The 14,684-nt window shown below is 29.0% G+C and overlaps 1 long non-coding RNA gene across 1 annotated transcript; it reads left to right on the top strand.

Moving 5' to 3' along the window:
- Positions 1-913: 913 nt before the first annotated feature.
- LOC139907161 (uncharacterized) lies at positions 914-1,369 on the top strand. Its single transcript, XR_011783578.1, has 2 exons — positions 914-1,053; positions 1,113-1,369. It is a non-coding gene; the product is annotated as an uncharacterized lncRNA (long non-coding RNA).
- The last annotated feature ends 13,315 nt before the right edge of the window (positions 1,370-14,684 follow it).

The following is a 14,684-nucleotide window of genomic DNA, read 5'->3' as shown; positions in this document are numbered from 1 at the left end:
AAAAATTTTAATATTTTTAAAACAAGTGGGGATTTTTAATTTTTTTGAGCAACTGTGACTTTTTGTAATTTTTTTCTTAAAAAAATATTTCTTTGTGAACAGCTGTAGATTAATTAAATATTTTGGGAAAAAAATTACTTTATTGTAAAAAACAGTAGATTTTTGAAAAAAATTCAAAAAAGTTTATTGTTTTGTGGACAGCCAAACATTTATTATTTTAAAAAAAATTCAAAAAGTTTTAAATTTGAAATTTTTATCTAAGAAATTTAATTTTTGATATTAGCCCACAAATTTCAAAAAGTAAGACGCCCGGAATAAACATGACTAAAGCAAGTTTTTGTATATACATCGAGTTGATTCAATAATAGGCTGTTTAATTAAAGTGGTGTCCCAATACTTTTTTGAGATCCCAAAAAGCTTTTATGAGGCTTTATAAATACCATTCAGTTGAATTTTCCTCATTTAAATTGTTTTAGATGTCAATGATCGTATATCTCATCGTTTTATATAAAAAGAAAAAATATGAAATGATATTATGAGAGTTAGCCAAGTCTTTTCACCACTGTGGATTTATTTTTCACAGGGTCGTAGTATTAGAAAACGGAGGGTTAGCAAAAGCTGCACCTAATCAATTTTTAATGATGTTGTTTTTATAATAAATCCTACTTCGACCCATCCCTAAAATTGCTTCATTTAATAAAAGGGAAGTCGTTCTACGTTCAGAAAAATAACTAGAGTAAGAAAAATATTAAATCAACTGCCGAAATATGAGTTGTTTTTGATGATTGGGGGTTAGCATTTTGAAAACCTTTTCTTTTTATTATGACTTATTTTCCTTTGGCTTTTGTACAAATTAAATATTTGAATTGTACTTTATCTAAACGTTCGCAAGCTGAGATAAGACAAAATAAACGTTGCTGTGACTTTATTTCTTAACGGATTTTATTAAAATTTTCACAAAAATCTACATTATAATATATATTTGACATTCAATCAATAAAATCCCTATTAGCTTGGACCACACATTCATACAAAAAGGAACAAAAATCTTGGGTGAAGCAAATCTTTTAAATAATAAATGGAATATTCATGAATAAAAACTTTTTTGATAGCTCTATGCATAGTTTAGTTTGAAACCCCAAGATCTCTTACATGGGCCCGCATGGACCAACGTTTCGGACTACCGATGTGGTAGACGGTTCTCCTGGAGATGCTAACTGATTGGAGTGTACGAATGGAAATTCGTATATCACGTTCAAGTATCATTTCCTCGACTTGTTGGAAGGCTAGAAAACAACGGTTTATTGTGTTTTGTAACTAATAAATTAAGCTTTAATATATCGAAATATAAATTAATTTCAATCATTAATCTTAATTTATTATTGATTTGGCAAGTGTTTAGATTTCAATGGACCACTCGGTATACAATGAAATGTGTAATTATATTGATAACAATTTAAGGCAGATCTTGTACTTAGACATTCTAAGAAATATATGTATATATTTAAATTATATTGTTAAACTACTACGGACTTTATATAAATAAAAATGTTTGCTTGTTACTAAGATATTAAAAGTATGCAACGTATTAGGTATTATGCATTGTACATATTATATAATTAATGATAGTCATTTATTATTACACATACTTAAAAGCCCTTCAATAAATTTGAAGTAGTAGAATCTGTCATTGAATAAAATATATTAAAGTTTAAATTGGAACATCCTATATTTTAAGCCTTATTTAAATTGAAAGCTGTAAATAAAGTGTAATAATTTTATTTCTATATAAAAACCCACACATGGTCTACAAAAGCAATCTAGTATTTCTTTTTCTTTCTTACAATAGTTCTTCTAGGTCAATGCTGCTTTTTTTCCTCAGGTGGGGTATTTATTATACTTTTTTAGTTATTCATTTATTCATAAGGGCATTCCATCTACTGCACAGTACTTTTAGGGAAGTATTCATATTAATATAAGAAGTTGTTATTCTTATACAAGCTATATTAAAAAGTAATTTTATAAAAATTTAAATTACTCAAGAGCGTCCACAGATTTATATTTTGGGAGGGGGTTGGTTTCTGGAATATTTAAAAAAATACAAAATTAAAACTTTTTGTGAAAAAAATTTGGAAAATTAATTTTTTCGAAAAAAAGGTTCAATAAACAAAATTTCAAATATAAAATGTATTCGAAAAAAATTTCAAAAATCCACAGTTATTCACAAAAAATTCAATCTTTCGGAAAAAAAAATCCAAAATCCAAAGTTATTCTCCGAAATTAAATTTTTTTGGAACAAAAAATTAAAAAGTCCACAGCTGTTCAGAAAAAAGTTTAATTTCTGGAAAATAAATTTCGAATACTAAATTTTTTGAAAATAATTTCAAAAATCCACGGTGGCAGGCAAAAAATTTCTAATATTGAATTTCAAATATTTAAAAAGTTTTGAAAATCAAATTTATAGTAAAAACATTTTAAAAATACATTGCTATTCAGAAAAATTTAATTTTTTTATAAAAAAATTAATTTAAATTAAATTTTCTTGTAAATTGCAAAAATTCCTTAATTTTGGGGGACCATAGACCCTCCAGCCCGCTTACGTTGACATAAAATACAATACAATTCAATGTGTCGATTGCATAGATTATGTTTAGAAATGCAAATAGAGCTTATATCCTTGTGAGTCTAAATTAAGCAAACAATATTTGTTGTTAATTTACATGGTATTAGTGCTCCTATAAATTAGTCCTACCCGAAAGCTATAAACCTACACGTTGCTACCTTATTGGTGTCTTGCAAACTTAACTAAAAAAAACCAAGAAAAAAAAACACCAAAATAGTTCGTAGAACTAACCTATTCTTCCCGACTATGGAGGTATCCGTATGAGGTGGGCTGGAAGGGCTCTAAATAAAGGAACAAAGGAATTCTTGCCTTTTACTAAAAACTTTCTTGTCATTCGGGCAAATTATACAACAGGTCAAAAATTTAATATTTGAAGAATAACTATGGATATTGGAAATTGTCTTTCAAAAAATTGAATTTTCCGCGAAAAGCTGTTGATTTTTGAATTTTTTTTTTAACACATTTTATATTTGACATTTATATTATTGAAATTTTTTTCCAAAAAGTTTTAATTTTTGGATTTTTTTTTGGCCTGATGTCAATTGCAAATAATGAATGATTTGTTTGAAATTATACAGAACATTTTCATACACCAACATTGTAGGCCGATTTTTTAAAATTATTTTTGTACTTTTATATTCGTATTTTGGGTATTTATAATAATATTAATTCTTGCTTCTTTCTATCTAAAATGATGTTCTATTAGGAAATGGGAGCATTTCATTATGCAGCCATAAGATAAATTTGAGTATTTAGTACTCAGTGAGTTGATTTGATTTATTGTTTGCACAAAATCTTGCAATTCGTCCTAAAAAAAGTTCTTCAAAAGTAACATTGATTCAAATTAGAAGTCACTAATTATATTTGAATTCATATATATTTATATTTTCATCCATTTTTAAAACAATTTACACCAAATATAGGTATAATGCTTACTTCAGAGGGTGAAGTTAACACCACTCCGACCGATTAAATGAGAAAGACAAAGTAGAAGAAAGACAATCCTTTTTCCCTTTCCAATTTTTAAACGTAGTTTTTTTATTACAAACTTGTCAACTCTACTCTTGGATAAAGCCTTAAAATAAAGTAGTCTATTAATGTTAGTTTGAGGAAATCAATGGTCTTGGTGTTTTCTTGTTCCTATGCAACATTTAAAAATTTTATGACAGGACGGATAACGTCATTTATTATTTAATGTTATTTTTCCTAATTCAACGGAGGAGATGAGTTTCTTTGATAACTGGTGTCAAAAGTGAACTCTCCCCTCACAAGGCTATTTTCACCTACTTTTTGATAGCTCTCTGGACAGTCCGGTTTGAAACTCCGATATATCTTGTATGGACCATCATCGACTTGAGGGAATTGGCCTGGACTGTTTTCATTAACTCCTCCGGGTCCAGTTTCGCCTCCTTGACAGATCCCTTATTCCTCTCCTACGTTTCAGACTTGTTGGAGACGCCCAACTGCTTAGAGTGTCAATGGAAATTCGTTGATCACGTTCAAGTGTCCTTTTTTTTTCTTGTACTTGTACGTAAGCTAAAGTGTTCAGGTTTATTATGTTTTGTAACTAATTGTTTATGCTTTAATATATCGAAATATAAATTATTTTCAATCCTCAACCTTTATTAATTATTGAATTAGTAAGTGCTCAGATTTCAATTTGTATCATGTACAAAATGCAAACATTGGTGAGGGAGGGGACAAAAAAAGTATAAAATCTTTTGCAGAAAATTTTTGCGTACTCCATAAAATTATACAGACACATTCCACTACTTTTTTTATTCCTATTTATTTTTTCAAAAGTATAATCAATAAAGGAACATTGTTTGTTCCGTTATACCTAAAAAAATGTCGTTAAAAAGAAATTACTCCCTATTTTATGTCGTCAGAGTACTAATAATATTCGTAGGTATAATAATATGTTATGTTATCGAATGTGATGCCCACATATTCTTTGAAATGATTGTGGTAAAACAGTTGCAGAAAAAATCGTGGGGATAATATGATGCATGGTAAAATTGTTGTGTACATTATTATTTTGAGACAAAATCGTTGTGGGAAATATCATTGTGAAGCAATATCATTGTGGTTAATTTCATTGGAAGACAAAATAATCGTATGCAATTTATATTATATACGGACAATAACACTATTGAAGGATGAATAATCGGTCCAGGATAGAACCCTTTCTAATATTCTATAATACACCCTGGCCCCCAGGCTGTACAAGTGAAATGCTGGGCCACATGTAAGTTAAATTTATTTGGTTTTTTTCCTTGAACATCAAGGAACCCTTATAATATCCCAAAATATAGACTGGCTGATTTCTAACTTCCAACTTCATTAAGATCTACAAGGACTAAAAGTAGAGATACAGAGAAATGTTTTTAATAAAAAAACTTCGCTTGGTTATAATCTATAATATGTTTTAACAATTTGGCCTTTAGCTTCCATAACAGCCACAACACGGGGACAGAAGGAGGAGCAGATGTTCTTGATGTAGGTGGGGTCCATCTTGTCCCAGGCCTTGGTGATACTGGCCTTGAGAGCTTTGGTACTGCTGTGGCGTTTTTTTACAAGTCTGCCTCTCAATGTGCGCCCAGATGCTGAAATCCAAGGGGTTCAGGTCGGGGGAGGAGGGGGGGCCAGAAGTCCTTAGGCCAGAATTCCACATTCTCCTTCAACCACTTCTGGGTGTTCTTGGCTGTGTGTGCGGGTGCCCCATCCTGCTGGAAACACACCCTCTTGCCAGGATACTCTTTCCTGATCCATGGGACCACCTTGGTCTTGAGCACCTTGAAATAGTCCTACGAGGTGAGCCTGTAGCCCTCTCGGAAGAAGACTGGAGGCATGGCTTTACCATCTGAGACAACAACTCCAAGCATCATGATGCTGGCTGGGTGCTTGGTCATGGACACATATTTCTCAGATCCCACATAACCATTAAGGCTAATGTAGCGATCATTTTTGCGGTTGAAGACTGGATCCACTGTAAAAGTTTTCTCATCGGAAAAAATGAGAATTCTGTCCCCATTGCTTTTCATGTTGTTCAAAATCTTTTTGCATCGGATGTATCTGGCCTCCATATTGGCCATGGACAACATGGGACGGGTGGTGCGGACCAAGGACTTGCCCCCAATGTCCTTGACAATGTTGGCAGCAGTAGTCTTACCCATGTTGTTCTTCTTGGCAATTGTTCTGATGCTCAGAAGAGGGTTTATCTTGATCTGGGCCCTGATCTTCTCCTTAGTGGCCTTTAAGACAGGTCTCCTACTTCGAGGCTTATATTTTGTGGTTTGCCAGAAAATTGGCATTGAATTCGAAAAGTAGGCCTAAAACTGAATTTGATTTTAACACTCTCTCCTATTGTTGCAGTAAGAAATGGTTTTTCGTTCAAGGCAGCCAATATTAAATACAAAAAACATATATTAACCCTATGAGATCTGTACTATGGAAAGTATACAAAGGCAAAGCCTAAACCTGGTCCTATGCCCACCTTACTAAATAAACAAAAAAAAAATATTATTATTTCATCACCGTGGCCAAAATTACTTATGATGTTTCCATGAAGGACATCCCACTTCTCACCAAAGAAATGTTAGATAAATCTGAACGAAAGGACCCAGAGATAAGAAAATTTCATAAATAATTTACCTAGTTATAGCTATGTTTGTAGATTCCTAATTTGCCATCGTGACAGCTATCTTCAGGAACTCCTAAAAATCTAGAACATTAGAGAAAATTTGTAACAAAGGGACAAGTAGTGAAATGATTTCATGATTTAAAACATTTCTTTGGGAGAAACATCAAATCAATGTTGTTGAGCTTCTTAAGGAATCCAATGGAGATATAATTTTTAATTTAGATGAAAAGTGATTCTCTTCTGCAGGTACAAATGGAAACTTAAGGTAATCACCAAAAGAGGACCGAAGAATGTATATACATTTCACTTGCACTGGAAACAAAGTAACAAATTACTCCCTTAGGCTGTGTGTCTACTTCAGGAAGTTTTTCTGAGCTTTTTTTGTAATTTTTCCTGGAGTTCGGCTTAAATATAATCTGAAGGGTGTCAATCATGAAGACTTTGATTTAAGTGGCTAGATATCAGCAGAGAACTTCTTCGGCTGGTTGGCAAATGTGTTCTACACTTCTATTAGTGATAAGTAGATTTAGGATATGTAAGCAATCGCTCAAAAAATTGCTCACTTTAACCTTTTGGTGTAAAAATTCTTCATTTTTCTAAGTTGGTATGAAATAAATAAAGAAAAATCGGGGTTTAGTTAGATTACAAAACAACTTTTGATTATTCTTTGATGCTAATTTTTTTAGGGAAAATCCACCGGTGAATACCATTCTTCAATAGGTTATCTGTTTGGAGGTAAATATATGAATATGATGTAAACATGGTGATGATTAAATGATCGGATATGTCGAGGAAGACATATTCCGACAACAGACAATTAGAGGAAGGATAAAATTATTGGAAAAAAATTTCAAATTTTAAATTTTTTGAAAAAAATAAATTCACATTCAAATATTAAATTTATTTTTATATTATTTATTGTTTAGGTAATTATTATTTAGCTTTTTTATTTGTCACTGAATAAAAATAAAATATTTAGGAATATGATAGTTTTATTTCGGATTTCAAATTTGTTACATTTCAAATTAATAGATTTTACCAGAAGAACAAAATTAAAAAAATGGTATGAATGGTTATCAAAAAAGTGTATTTAATTATTTAAAAAAAAATAATCCATATATTAAATTGTTAGGAGAAAAATTTCAAAAATGAACAGCTATTCAAAAATAAATTTAAGTTTTAGAAAGAAAATTTAATAATCGAAAACTGTTAAGAAAAAAAAATTAATTTTCTAAAATTGAAGTACAAATATTAAATTTTTTTGAAAAATTTTTCAATAATCCATACCCATTCAAAAAAAATTAATTTTTTTTGACAAAAATTTCAAATATTAAATTTTATAGTAAAAAGTAATTTTTTGGAAAAAAATATCAAACATTAAATTTTCTCATAAAAAGCAAAAATTCCTTAATTTTGGAAGGGGGTTACAACCGCTTCAGAAAAAATTTCAAAAATAAATAGCTGTTTCAAAATAATTAGAAAATAATAAATAATAGAAAATGTTTAAAATATTTTTGATATCAAGTCCAATGTATAAAAATAGTTATATTTCATTGTGTAAGTTTATACAATTCCCTAGATATACAAGATTACATTTTGACTAAAGCCTTGGTTTTTGGAAAAAAATTTCAAAAAATTGCAAATTTTTAATTTTTTTTTGGAAAAAATTAAAAATTCAAATATTACATTTTTACAAAAAAAATTCAAAAATCCACACTTATTCACAAAATATTACATTTTTTGGAAAAAAAAGATTAAAAATGCATAGTTTTACTCAAAAAATAAAAAATTTTAGATAAAAATTTTAAATATTAAGTATTATGGAAAAAAATTTCAAACATTTTATTTTTGGTAGAAAAATTTCAAAAATACATAGCAGTTTCAAAATAATTACATGTTTGATGACAAAAAAATTCAAAAATTACATTTCAAATTTTTAATTTCAAATATTACATTTTTATGAAAAAATTTCAAGAAACAACAAGTATTCACAAACATTTAAAAATCCATAGTATACTCAAAACATAAAACATTTTTGCAAAAAAAATTCTAAAATTTACAATTCTTCACTAGAAATTAATTTTTGTCCCTCTAAAATTTCAAATATTAAGTTTTTTGGAATAAAAATTCGAAATTCCACAGCTGTTCTCAAATAGTTGGATTTGTTAGAAAAAAAATTAAATTATTGAATTTTTTGAAAAAAATAATCAAAAATTAAACTTTCTAATAAAGAGCGAATATTTGTTAACTGTGGATCGTCCCTGATATATTTTTTAGCTTATTTAAGTAATTTATGAATGATAATGTCATTTTCATTGTTGTTAGCCATGCTCGTGATAGGAATAAGAAGTTCTCATTATCCAGAAGTATTGATAAACACATGTGTACATATTATAATAAATATTTGATGGAAAAAAATAATATTTCAATAAGGGTAATCAATAATTATAACAGAGAATAGAGCTTTAGTGCATTGCACGAACATTGACTGTGTGCGAAATTTGGGAATTTAGAATCACCAGATATTTTTTATTTTACATTTTATTCCACTAAAACAAAAAATAAACATTAAACTTTTAAAAAAATGGTAATTCATCAGGTGTATCGTAGTGGGTGGGCAGGAGGGGCTTTGCACCCCCCTTAAAAAGAAAAATAAGTTGTTTTTGTCATTCGAGCAAATTTTGCAGCAGAGCAAAAAATTAATATATTTGAAATTTTTTAAAAAACATAAATTATTTTTTTTGAAAAATTATGGATTTTTGAAATTTTTTTCCAAAATATTTTATTTTCTGTTAATAGCTATGGTTATGATAATTTATTTTGTTTTGTTTTTTTCCATTAAAGCTTAGTTTTTTGTGGATAACTAAGGATTTTTAAATTTCTTTGAAAAAAAATTAATTTTCTGTGAATCCTATGGATATTGGAATTTTCTAGCTATGGACAATTTGAAAAAATTTAATTTTTGTGATTTTTTTTGCAAGAAAAACCCAAAAATCAAGCCCCCACCCTCAACATAAAATATAATCTTGCGTTCACATGGTCGTGTTCTGATTTGAAAATCTGTAAAATGGTGAAAAAAAAGAAGATTTGTACGTTGCATCTTTAAAGTTAATAAGTTGAATCCAGTTACAGAGATTTTATTTTATTAAGAATAATAGATGAAACATATATTTTACGAATATATTTTTTTAAATTGATTCATGGCTTGAGTATTTAAGTTCCAAAAATGTTGTCAATAAATGTACATTCTCTTTTGGTACCGCGCATAGCGTTCATTTATTTTGACGTTTCTCTTCATTTTAATACTCAAATCTTGTTTTTTTATCCCAATTGTCGAATATACTTTTGTTGTTCATTTATACAATTTTATCAATTGATAATTTTTGACTACCAAAACTGTCAGTTAAACTCTTATCTTTATTATTATTTCTTAATTTCTAGGGTTGATTTATTTTTTATTGAAGTATATTTTTATTTTTAAATTGTATAAGTTTGATATTTTCCATGTATTATGAATATTTAATTCTTTTTTTATTTGATAACATTTCAAAAAGAAACTATGAATCAAAATCAAAACGCGTTAACCATTTTATACACGGTCTTGATGGTTATTTTCTACTTTGGAAAAAGAAAATGTCAAATTAAAAATATCATGCGATACTAAATTCCCATCTTTTGTCATTACAGTACAGTCTAATGGACATATATGGGAATAGAATTCCAATGAGGGTAATCAATAATAATATGACCTTTATTGCATTGCATCAACATAAATGGGAATTGAATACTCGAACGTATTATAAAGGTTGTTGCTAGCAATTGTCTGAGTTATTCTCACAATACATTAGACTACCTATTTTTTTGTTAATACTTTTTTTTTTTTTTTGGGGGGTAGGTAGGGGGGAATAAAAAAACTCCCATTCGCAAAGTTTGAGTCATCTCAGTTCATTTCTAAAGTAATAGGACACATCATAATTGATCAAAAATAGCATTAAAATATTCAAATTAGTTGAAGTGATAATAGTCAACAAAACAGGGCCCACACCAGGGGCGACCACAGGAAGTGGGCTGTGCCCCGCACCCCAAATTAAGGATTTTACTAGAAAATTTAATTTTCTATCAATAACTAAATTAATTTTTGAAATTTTTCTCTGAAAATTTAATATTTGAAGTTTAACTTCATAATTTTTTTAAATTAATGGTTGAATTCTTTTTTTTTTAAAGTTTATAATTGGATTTTTTAAATTTATTTCGAAGATGTTTAATTTTTTATGAACAGCTGTAAATTTTTGAGAAAAAAAATCAAAAAATTTGATTTTTTCAGAATATGAAGTTTTTTTTCAAATCATTCTCTAAAAAATTTTAACTTTTGGATTTTTTTCAAAAAAATTCCAAAAACCAAGCCTGCCTCAAAATATAATCCTACGGACGCCTCTGTACAAAACAATTTACAAAGTGGTGTGGCCAAGAAAAAATGAATTTGAGCATAAAATAATTGAATACTGAGTTCATACTATAAATTTAAAACCAACTATTCAAACAAAATGAGACTTTATGATCAAAAATATTTATCCAATTTATTTAAAAAGTAACTTTCAGCTATATGATTTTTTTTTTTTCTCAACAATTAAATTTCAAAGATTCCAAAAAATATAGTCGTTCGAATATGTGCCCTCTCTCATCTTCTGATATCAACGTGCTTGACTATTTCTGGTGGAACATCGTCGAAAGGGAATCCAATTCTATAATTCATGCAAATTTGGATCCTGTCAAAGAAGACAATACCCGTGTTTGAGACAAAGTTCCCGAGGGAAGTATATAGACATCATTTAGTAATTTCTACCCTAGCATTGAGGCAGTTATGAGTGTGTTGTGTTGGTCCTTATTTAGGACCGAGGACCACAGTCAAGTCAAGTCAAGTCCAGTCCAATACAACTAGTCAGTCCTTAAAGAAGGTAAAATCGATCCCTCGTGACGTCAATGAGGGTGTTTTTCTTTTTTTTATTCGGTTACATAAAAGAATAAATTAATAAACAGTAAAATATGTTCGTATTATTTTGTATTATAAGGAAAAAAATAATATATTTTGTAAGATATGTGTAAAAACTTAATATATACTTCCTATATCTTATTTGGCTTAAGAAACCATAGATATTTTTATGAAAAATTCCAAGGACCGGTCCCAATGATCGATGGTCTTAAGGATCAGTCCTAATGATTGACAGTCCCAAGGAGGGGACTGAATAAATAAGGACCGATACAATACTACTTATGACTGAGGAGAGAGGTAAAATGAAATAAAATAATTTTAAAATATAAATTGCTTTGCCTATTTATAATTTTTTTTTTTAAATTTATGAACTAAAAATTTTCAGAAGGCGCATATATATATGGATATTTATCGATTTTTTAACAAGCGCTTATGTACTATGTAAAAAAATGTACCTACATAATTAATACAAATATACGGATGATTTAAAACGGACAGATTATATAGGATCCCTTGAGATCTAACTTAAGCGGGCTCTGCCACACGAAAGTTGTAAAGTCTTTAACTTTAAAAAGGCATATTACCATAATTAATTCTAAGGGACAAACCAAAAAATAAAAACAGCGCCCTAAAATGTAGCTCATACACTCACTTTTAAAGACTTGGATCTATAAATATTTATTACATATTAGGACGTACTTTTTTAAATATTTTATTAATGCTTTAAAACTCCATAATTTAGTAAAACTTGTCCATAGATCACACAATAATTAGAAATATGTTCCTCCTTTTACCATAATGAAGATGCATACTAAGACTAACCTACTAATCCTCTTCTTCCTTTAAAAAAACAAACTCTATTTCAACATACGTTCTCTCTTTTTCCGTTCGTACAATAATTCATTTTGTAGATTTTTAATTTTAATTGGTGCAGTTTCGAATCGACAAATCATGTCTTAAAAAAAAACTTTGAGAGACGGGGAATAAAAAAATCAACTTATTAGCGAAAAAACAAATTTACCTCCAGATACCATGAATCTGGTAAGATCAGTATGAAACATAGCCTAGGTACGTTGCTCAGATATCTGAATAACTCTTATTTTATGTCTAAAGGTTGTATCTATCTTCGTTTTTACTTGCTAATCCGCAAACATACTATCATATTATATTATGGTTTATTCGGACAATATTTGAATGCCCCCCTAAAAAAAAAAAATACTCTCATACGCCCATGGGTATATATATACCTATATTTTGAATATTATGATGATTTGTCTTTTTTGACTTTGAAGTCAACTCACTTCGAGATTTTTATGACATACTTCTTCACGTTTCAAAATCAAAATTTATAAATTATGCAAAACAAAGATTAGAATTTAGAAATCATACAAAAAAAAAAAAAAATTACAATTTACAAATTCATGTTTCATTCATAATTTAAAAGTGCTCAGAGTGTACCATAATACGGTTGAAGTTATTTTAGAATTCACTTAAAGGTTCTTCCTTCAATTTTGGCATATTACTGACCAGGAACGTCCTCGGCTCCTTATTAGGTGCTCCCAAAAAGTTTCTGAAGCCCCCCTCAATGTTTATTATACAGAGTGAGGGGGCAAAGATTTGCAGTCAGGGAAATGTTGAATTAAGTTAGTGTCAATTTTTATAGATTTTTTAATAAACTTTTTTGGAATCTGAGAAGTGTGGTAAAGAAGCTAATCATTCAATATGGCCTCATTAAGGGCCTCGATTCTTATCCTAAAGCTGGTGCACACCTTCTTTATAATATCTTATAAAAAAGTAGTCTGTCCACTCCTTGTCGATGGCAGCTTTGAAGGAGTCCACATGTGTGTGAGGGGTCACATTGGTCTTTCTTTCGACGGCTCCATACCAGAAATAGTTGATAAGGTTGAGTTCTGGATAACTGGGCGGCCTTGGGATCGATCGTTTCATCAAAGCCAAAAAAGTAGGGCGGTATCTCTAGCCATCCGACCCCAGAACTCCCAGGACCAAAATAAATAAATAGGTCTATATATATTTACTCATTGAATACATATTTTTGCATCCTAAAAAATTCCAATGTTCATGAGTGTATGATCATTTTTTTTATAAATATAAAATGGATTTTTTTCTTTTAAAAGGTGAGTTGGAATTTTGGATTAATTTTAATAGATAAATACATTGAAATTTAGATGCTCTAAGTTTAAAGATATTTTTGTGTATTTCTTTGTTTTACAAATAGGAAGAAGGGTCGTTAAAATCAAAATCAATTTTATCCCTAATTTTCGAATGCAAGAGAATATTTTAAGCACTCTAGAAAAAATAATTTTGAATTTCTGGAAACTACACATTATTACGAATCATGCCCAAAGTGTTATATTTTATGAAATTATTAATATTGAGCGATTTACTTGCAATGATAAATATGGCTTCTTTTAGAAGAAAAGTATAGGCTAAATAAGTGATAAAGAATTCATTGTATTGTACTATGAAAGAGGGTTTCAGACCGCATATCCATGTATAATGTACACCTTCACTCATAATTAATCTGGATGCCATCTGGAAAATGAATTTATACATAGCTACGCTAATCCAAAAGTATCTCAAGTATATATAACGAATATTAAAAATACTCTTTATGGTATTTGGATGGAAGTTTGATACCCTTCATCAATATTAAATTTTTTTTTTCTACGACATTAATTTTTTATTTCTTCTCTTACTTCATAAACAGATCATGGAAGTTATCAAAGTGTTTCTGATCGTTTGAGTATCCAAAAACATTCGTTGAGTTATAATTGGTTTTTCTTCAAAATGAAAAATAAGGATTTAATAAGGAACTATTATGTTTCCCTTGAGAAAAGGAATTTATATTAAACTTTTGAAATTCAAGAACATAGCTTTCAAATTCAAACGTCTTAATCCTTTAAAAATGGAGAATGTCGTCAAAAAAAGTTATTTTCAAATTGTTATATAGGTAAGAAAAACGCTTTTTGAAGATTAAAACTTTTCAAACATAACTTTCTCATAACAAATCAAAATACAAGAGAAGAACGAACTAACAGGTCACCCTAGTACACTCGCTAAAATAAAAATTTAGAAGAAGTTGACCTTTTTTGTAGGGATGTATGGATACCGTCTTTACTAACGATTCCGATACTGACTTTTGACTTGTTTCTAAAGGAATTTCATAAACAAAAAATTGTTTACTTTTTTTTAATTTTTAACTTTTTATTAATTACAGATAGGAAAAAAATTACATAAATTTATCAATCATTATTAGTTGTTAATAAATTAAAATTTTAAAAAGCTAATTACTCTCCTTGCTCAGGAGTCCTTTAATTTCTGGTTGGCTCATATTAGGGAATTCGACGTCCCTCCTTAGTTAGATATTTAAAGTCAGCTTCCTCGCCCTTTGACCTAATTTCAACTGC

This window comes from Lepeophtheirus salmonis, chromosome 1 (assembly GCF_016086655.4).
Source record: "Lepeophtheirus salmonis chromosome 1, UVic_Lsal_1.4, whole genome shotgun sequence".
Lineage (NCBI taxonomy): Eukaryota > Metazoa > Arthropoda > Copepoda > Siphonostomatoida > Caligidae > Lepeophtheirus > Lepeophtheirus salmonis.
The sequence above is the reverse complement of the archived record's forward strand: the minus strand, read 5'-3'. Positions and strand labels throughout refer to the sequence as shown.